At 32.6% G+C, this 6,605-nt stretch overlaps 1 pseudogene across 1 annotated transcript; it reads right to left on the bottom strand.

Moving 5' to 3' along the window:
- Positions 1–763: 763 nt before the first annotated feature.
- On the bottom strand, positions 764–1,902 carry LOC104785927 (transcription repressor OFP15 pseudogene; annotated as a pseudogene). The gene has a single exon (XR_015598450.1). The product of XR_015598450.1 is annotated as a transcription repressor OFP15 pseudogene (transcript).
- Between the last annotated feature and the right edge of the window lie 4,703 nt (positions 1,903–6,605).

The raw sequence follows: 6,605 nt of genomic DNA, 5'->3' as shown, positions 1-6,605 counted from the left end.
AACCCCTGCTATATGTATATATAAATAACGACAGTTAAAATTCAAAACCAACGGCTCATATTAGATCTATCAAAAACACGATGTCAGAGACTAATTAAAACCATACATAATTTGATAATTCAGCCCATGTTAATTTAGTTATGAACCTATTCTTTATTATTGTTATAAGTAGTTGTAAAAAAAAAAACTATAGATTAGGAGACAATCTCGTAGGATTGTGTCACAGACTCACAGTCCCACATGTCTCATCTTAAAGCCAAACCTGCCGTTGAAGCGAAGAAGATCTTCACTGTTTTCCCGTTCTCAGTTCACCCAACGTTCAAACAAAGTTTTCAATTTTTTTACTAACATATTATAACTTTGTCTGATTCCACTCATAAAAAAATGCCAAAATTTGGCAGTTGACACTGTCTAAATTAATTGGTTGTAGGTTCACCATAGTATCACAGAATTCAACTCAGATTTAGTTCTTTTTCATATGTACATTTTGAGTGAAAAGGTGAACGCATTATATGCAATCTACTTATCTTTTACTACCATTTTATTTTATTTTAGGGGCATTTGCAAAAATAGTTACAATAGTTATGACTTATGATTTTTTTTTATTGGATATAAAAGGTACTAAATGTTATAATATACTTTATAGTTATTTTTAAAAAATGTAGGAGTAATTACCTATTCAATTGTCTAATTTTGAAAGTATAAAAATGGCCCAATCGAACTATCATCACCCTATATAATTTTTTTAAAGAAAATAACAGTATTGAAAAAAATTAATAACATACCAATATTATATTAATACCATTCATCCATTTCATATGTGTAGCCAAAAGTTACGATTCTGCACAAATTTTAATCAAGCTAAAGAACAAATTAATTAAGAAAAAAGCCAAATTAAGCATTGTAAACTAAAATGTCTTTAGTCTTCTCATCCATCTCTAACAATGAAGACAACGGCAAGAATCGTACGGACGTCGAGGAAGTCTCATCGGAAGAAGAAGAGGAAGAACACGACGTGTAGAACGACAACGGAGACGACGGAGATTCTCCAAGAGTCATACTATTACAGCAAGAAGTGCTTGCTTCTCCGGCTGCTGCTTCGACGGCGCGTGAGGCTGAGACGCCGTCGTCTTTGGAAATGTCGTTATCGATGATGGATTTTTTGGTGTGTAGTGCTAAGTTCACTAGGAGATCGACGAAGGCCGCGAAAATGTAACGATGGCTGGCCTTGGCGTTGACTTTCAAGAACTGAAGGAGAAGCGTCTCGAGGCTTTTCCAGTCGTGGTGAAGCGCGTGTACTTCAACCATCTCTTCCATGGATCTCTTGAAATCAGTGTAAGGGTCGTTCGATTCCAAGGAGAAGAGCACGAAGCCTTCTTCTTCTTCTTCTTTGTCTTCTTCTTGCTTACTCGTAGCTTCTTCAAGTATAGAGTTGGTTTCTCCTTTGCTTTCAAAGATGAGTCTCTCCGATGACCTTAGCCCTTTTATCACATTCTCTACGGAATCTGAAATCTCCGGTGGGTCGAAGTCGAGCTCATCGTCTTCTTGGTCGTGGATAGGATTGGTGAAAGTGATGGTAGCTCTGAAAGACATGGTTTTAGGTTCTTGATTACAAGAAGGCCATGGCCATGAAGAGGAATGAGATGATGATGAGTTTGAATTCGAATACAAAGATGTAGAGTTGTTCTTGGTTAGAAATGGGAGTTTCATTTTTTTTCTCTTTCGGGGACAAGAAATTTGGTTTACTATTGTGTTTGTATGTTTTGGGGATTGGATTCAAAAATAAGAAAACTGGGAGAGTTAATGAAGAGTGAAGGGAGGGAAGATTTTAAGGGTTTGAAGGGAGAAGAGGACAGAGAGACGAATGGGTAGGGTCTTCTCTTTCTTTACTTACTTATTTGAACATCTATGAGACTATGATACTATTTTTCTATATTAAATTTTATTTGGTTGTTGTATTTAATTATTAGCTTCAAAATTTAATGTTGTTTGGTTGGGGCTCATTCAATACTATAATTCAGTGACCTTTTCCCGGTTATGCAGTTTTCGTATTTATTATAATGAATGATGCTTTCTTGTTTTCGTTTTTCCCTTTCCTCAGAGCTTCTTCAATGTTTAGACTAAATTTATTCAAAAAAGAATTTTGAACTTTTTGAAAGGATACTAAAAGGTTTACTAGTATATTTTAGGACTTAATTAGGATATACTATCACAAATTATTGGGTTTGAATACGACTGATTTCTTTTGTAAATACATAATTCGCCTAATTACATTGGTTACCGTGTTGCATGCATCATTATCTATGAAATTTAAAAGAACACAGATGAATGCAAATATTTTAATGTTAACTATTTTGAAAGTTAGCTAAGTGTCGATTGATCGCAGTTTCAAAAAGAAAAAAAGAAACGATAATTGAAGCTTCCGTACTAGGGGACTACACAATATGTATTGCACGTGGCAAAGGAACGTAATCGTTATTTCTAAAGAAAGACAAAAATTTTAGGTCACATTAAAAGTTTGGTCCATAACAGAGTATTATTTTAATTTAGTTGCGTTATGATAGAAAACCAAAACCACAAACATAAAAATCGCCCTAAATGAAATGGAAAAGATTAGCTTAAGAAAAAATAAAAAAGTATATTCAAATCGACATGTAAATCAAAACCCAACTCGTGTATAAAAAACTTAGTTATAATCAAAATTGAAACGGAACCTATATAGTATGAATCATAATATAGACTTCAAACATAAGACAAATGATTTAAATGGAAGGGAAAAAAAAACGTAACATAGATAATTATATACTCCCTTTGAACAAAAAAAAAGATAATTATATACTCCATAACAAGAAAAACTCAACAACCAAATTAAACCAACGAATCAACCAACTAACTGACCAACAAACAAAAGAGATATGACTTCGGTTTAAAGAAATTTTGTAAAATCAGACAATATCTCAAAAACTATGCAATTATTTTGCATTTAAAACTAATTGTTATTACACGCTTCCTCCCCGAATCGGAAACATTTTTTCTATGTTTCGTGTTTCTCTTTCATGGAAGCTGCTCGCACTTGAAACCTATTTTTACATATCTATCTATAGGTTCGCTTGCATCAGTGTGTTACGTATAAATGTATATTGTATCAATAATTCATATCCGACGATTGTAGAAATATTTACTACGTATAATGCTCAAAATAGATATAGCTTAATTAATTTATCACTGAGAATGATTCTTCCATAATCGATGTATACTTTTTTTTGGCTGTAGAGTGCAGTCGATCATATAAGTAATCATAGATCGTATCGGTGAATATATATTTATATAAACGGGGAGTGCCATGTGAGAGCCTCCTCACAATTCCATGTTGCACGTAACTTTCACTCACGTGCCTCTCACGCGACGCCAGTGAAGAGATTGTGACACGGGAGGAGAGATATCAAAATCATTATCAGATCAAATATTTTATGAGTTACATGCATATATCTTTAATAATATATTATAGAAGTAGAAGCTTCCAAATAAATTATTCAACAACAAGCGGAGATTTTAGACAAATCATGTGGGATTTTTAAAAGGGTAGATAATGATTGAAAGCTGTATGTCTTCCAAAATTTCTTATTATCATGCCATTGTCTTCATGGAAATTTCGTAGGCGTTTCATTTGAATAATATAATCACATTTTCTTTTTATAACATTCATCATCGTTCTTAGCTTATCATTGTTTTAATAATTTGGTCCATATGTAGACTATGAGTTTTAAGTTTAAACACTATATATATGTATCTATGGTATTAAACTTTACACCAGTCAGAAAAACTATAAATGGATCCTGTCATAGTTTTAGGTTCAAAGGATTAAAGTTGATAAACCATGATACACAGTTCACTTAAACCATGCTATGAAAGACTAAATGGTGATAGATTGTGATTTTAGCTTCATAAAGTTCAAGTCGATAAAACGTGCTTCCAATACGAGTTTCTCAACAAACAATATCAACCATAGTATGAATTCTCTTCATATGAACGCTTAACCTGTTCAAAGTAATGCTTACAAAGAATAGACGATTAAAATTGTTAGAGCTATAATTGTATAAACAATTAAATTAATGGAAGCTCAATGGTGGTGGAAGCTGCAAAAATAAAGGGACCATTTTGGTGGGATGTGAGGACTGAGAATGTGGTCCTCTTCCTCCGAAATCTATCATCCTTCTCTCTTCATCGCTATACCAAATCATGATTCCTTTCTACTAATTTACAAACTTCATATAGTAATATTAACCTTAGGCGCTTTAGCTTACCATTTTTAAAATATATTTGAAAAAAACCCGTTTGTCTAATCCATTTAAGCAAATAATTACTACCTCAGTAAACTTACTATAGGATTGACGATCAAGAAAAGAAAACGAACTATACATATGATGATTGTGCTTACAAAAAATCTATATATAGATATCTTGTTCGGGAATTGGATCGAGGTTTAAACATGAAAAGTTATCCCGACACAAATTCATAACGTAGAAACACACATCTTGTAGTAATAATTGAGATATCTTAAGGTTTATAATGTGAGTGTTTTTTGGGTCCATGAAATTTCAGCGACGTGACTAAAGTAGTGAAGAGGGGACAGTGGGTTGGTGTCACGAATACGAAATATAATATTTTGTAGCTCAGAAGTTGGAGAATGTGAATATGTGATGTTACTGTTTTAGTGTTTTTGGATCTTTGAATATAAGAAGATTAAATATTAAGATTATCGCTTTCAAGGAATATTGTAGGCCCAATCTTATCTAACTAATCCTTTTTATTTCCTTTGGGACCATTATTGTCTTCTGTCTAGTGGCCCAAACAAATATTCTAAATTTCACCTCATACGAGTGCTTTTGAATCCATCCATGCAATTTTTTTTCAAAAATCTTGATGTTTGTGGTAATTTAAGATTAAAATTGAAAAGCAATCTCAATTTTCACCAAAAAAGAAGACAAACTTATAACCATCATTCTTAAATAATGCCAAAAGAATGATTTAAAAGTAAACTTATATTTGACTCTCTACGTTTTGAATTCGCTGACCACAACGACAGTTACCAAAGATTAAATCATACTTGTTTTGCATTCATCAACGATTAGATCGTGTTTATTTATTAATCGTTAACTACTGAAAGAATCGCTATACTAAAAGTCTAAAAAGACCACAAAACGAACAAGATTTGATCGCTGTTGATGGTCACTGGATGTTGTGATGACTAGGAAACGAACAAAAAAATGTTGGTGATTGTTGTCAATGTCGCTAGCAATTACGAAACAAACATACCTCAATGTACGTACGTAGCCGCTCCTAATTACTAAACAGTATGTAGTTTACAATTATAACTTACCATCCATGAAGATGAACCCACAATTTTTTTTTAAAAAATCAAATATTAAAACACGACAGATGCGCTACCAAAGCTAAAATCAAACGAAAAATCGTCCGTACCTTCCGTTGAATGATAAGCACATGGGTGCATGGCTTTTGGATGGACCCATTTGCGTTATGTATGTATGCATTCTCTACATTATATTACACTTTTTGTTAGCATCATGTATGATTCATTGGTTGCTAATGATTTGGTCGTCGTTAACAAAAGTTAAAATAATGATTTGGTCGCGTATGATATGCAATGAGGTGGCGCGATTCATGAACCGTGTGGTAAGGTATGTGCATAGACTTCGAAAGTCACTACAAAATTTACAAATCTAAACACCCACTCTTGCTTTTCATAGACGACATAAACGGATTATACTGTGTTGCAGTTTGTAAAATGGTAACACAACTATATATGGATGAAAAAGTTAAAAATCAACTATGATTGTTTCGATGTAAGTGTTGTTAACGGCTAGTGACTATTGACTAACATATTTTTGGTTAAAACATATATTGATCCTAACGTCGTTAATCAAACTGTTAATAGTCGTTTACTTGAATGTCATGTTACGTACCATACTTAGACATGGCGTTGATATGGCAACCGAGTCTAGTTGATATGGCAACCGAGTCTAGAGGGGGTGTATTGAAACCATGATTTTGGAAGATTTGATGGGATTTAGAAAATTTGGAATTTTGAAAGATTTTAAGGAAGTTGATATGATTTATTGTAAAATTCTTTCAAATCCCACATAAAAACATGAGATTTGGATTTCTCTATTTTTAACTAAACAAATCTCACCTAAATCCTCCAGAATCTCAAAGTTCATTAAAATCCAAATCCACAGACTATTTTGAATAACAGTGGATTTTAAAGTAGATTTTTAAATCATCAGTTCAATAACAATTGATTTTAATAGACTTTTTAAAATACATGATTGAATAACATAGGATTTGTAAGTTTCACACAAATCACTTAAAATGTCAAGTTGAATACACATATTTGTGATCCGAGTAACTATCCGTTTTTAATGTCATTTATAAAACCATTCGCAATGTTTTCAAGTGTTACAGAGAGTTAGATTCTCTCGTACAAATCATTGTGTATCAAGGTACAAGTACCTTTGAATGATATGATTATGATGTGACAAACGACATAAAAAAAAAAGTTAATGCCTTAAGAACCAAAATGGAGT

This window comes from Camelina sativa, chromosome 5 (genome assembly GCF_030686135.1).
Source record: "Camelina sativa cultivar CO46 ecotype springtype chromosome 5, ASM3068613v1".
NCBI lineage: Eukaryota > Viridiplantae > Streptophyta > Magnoliopsida > Brassicales > Brassicaceae > Camelina > Camelina sativa.
The sequence above is the reverse complement of the archived record's forward strand: the minus strand, read 5'-3'. Positions and strand labels throughout refer to the sequence as shown.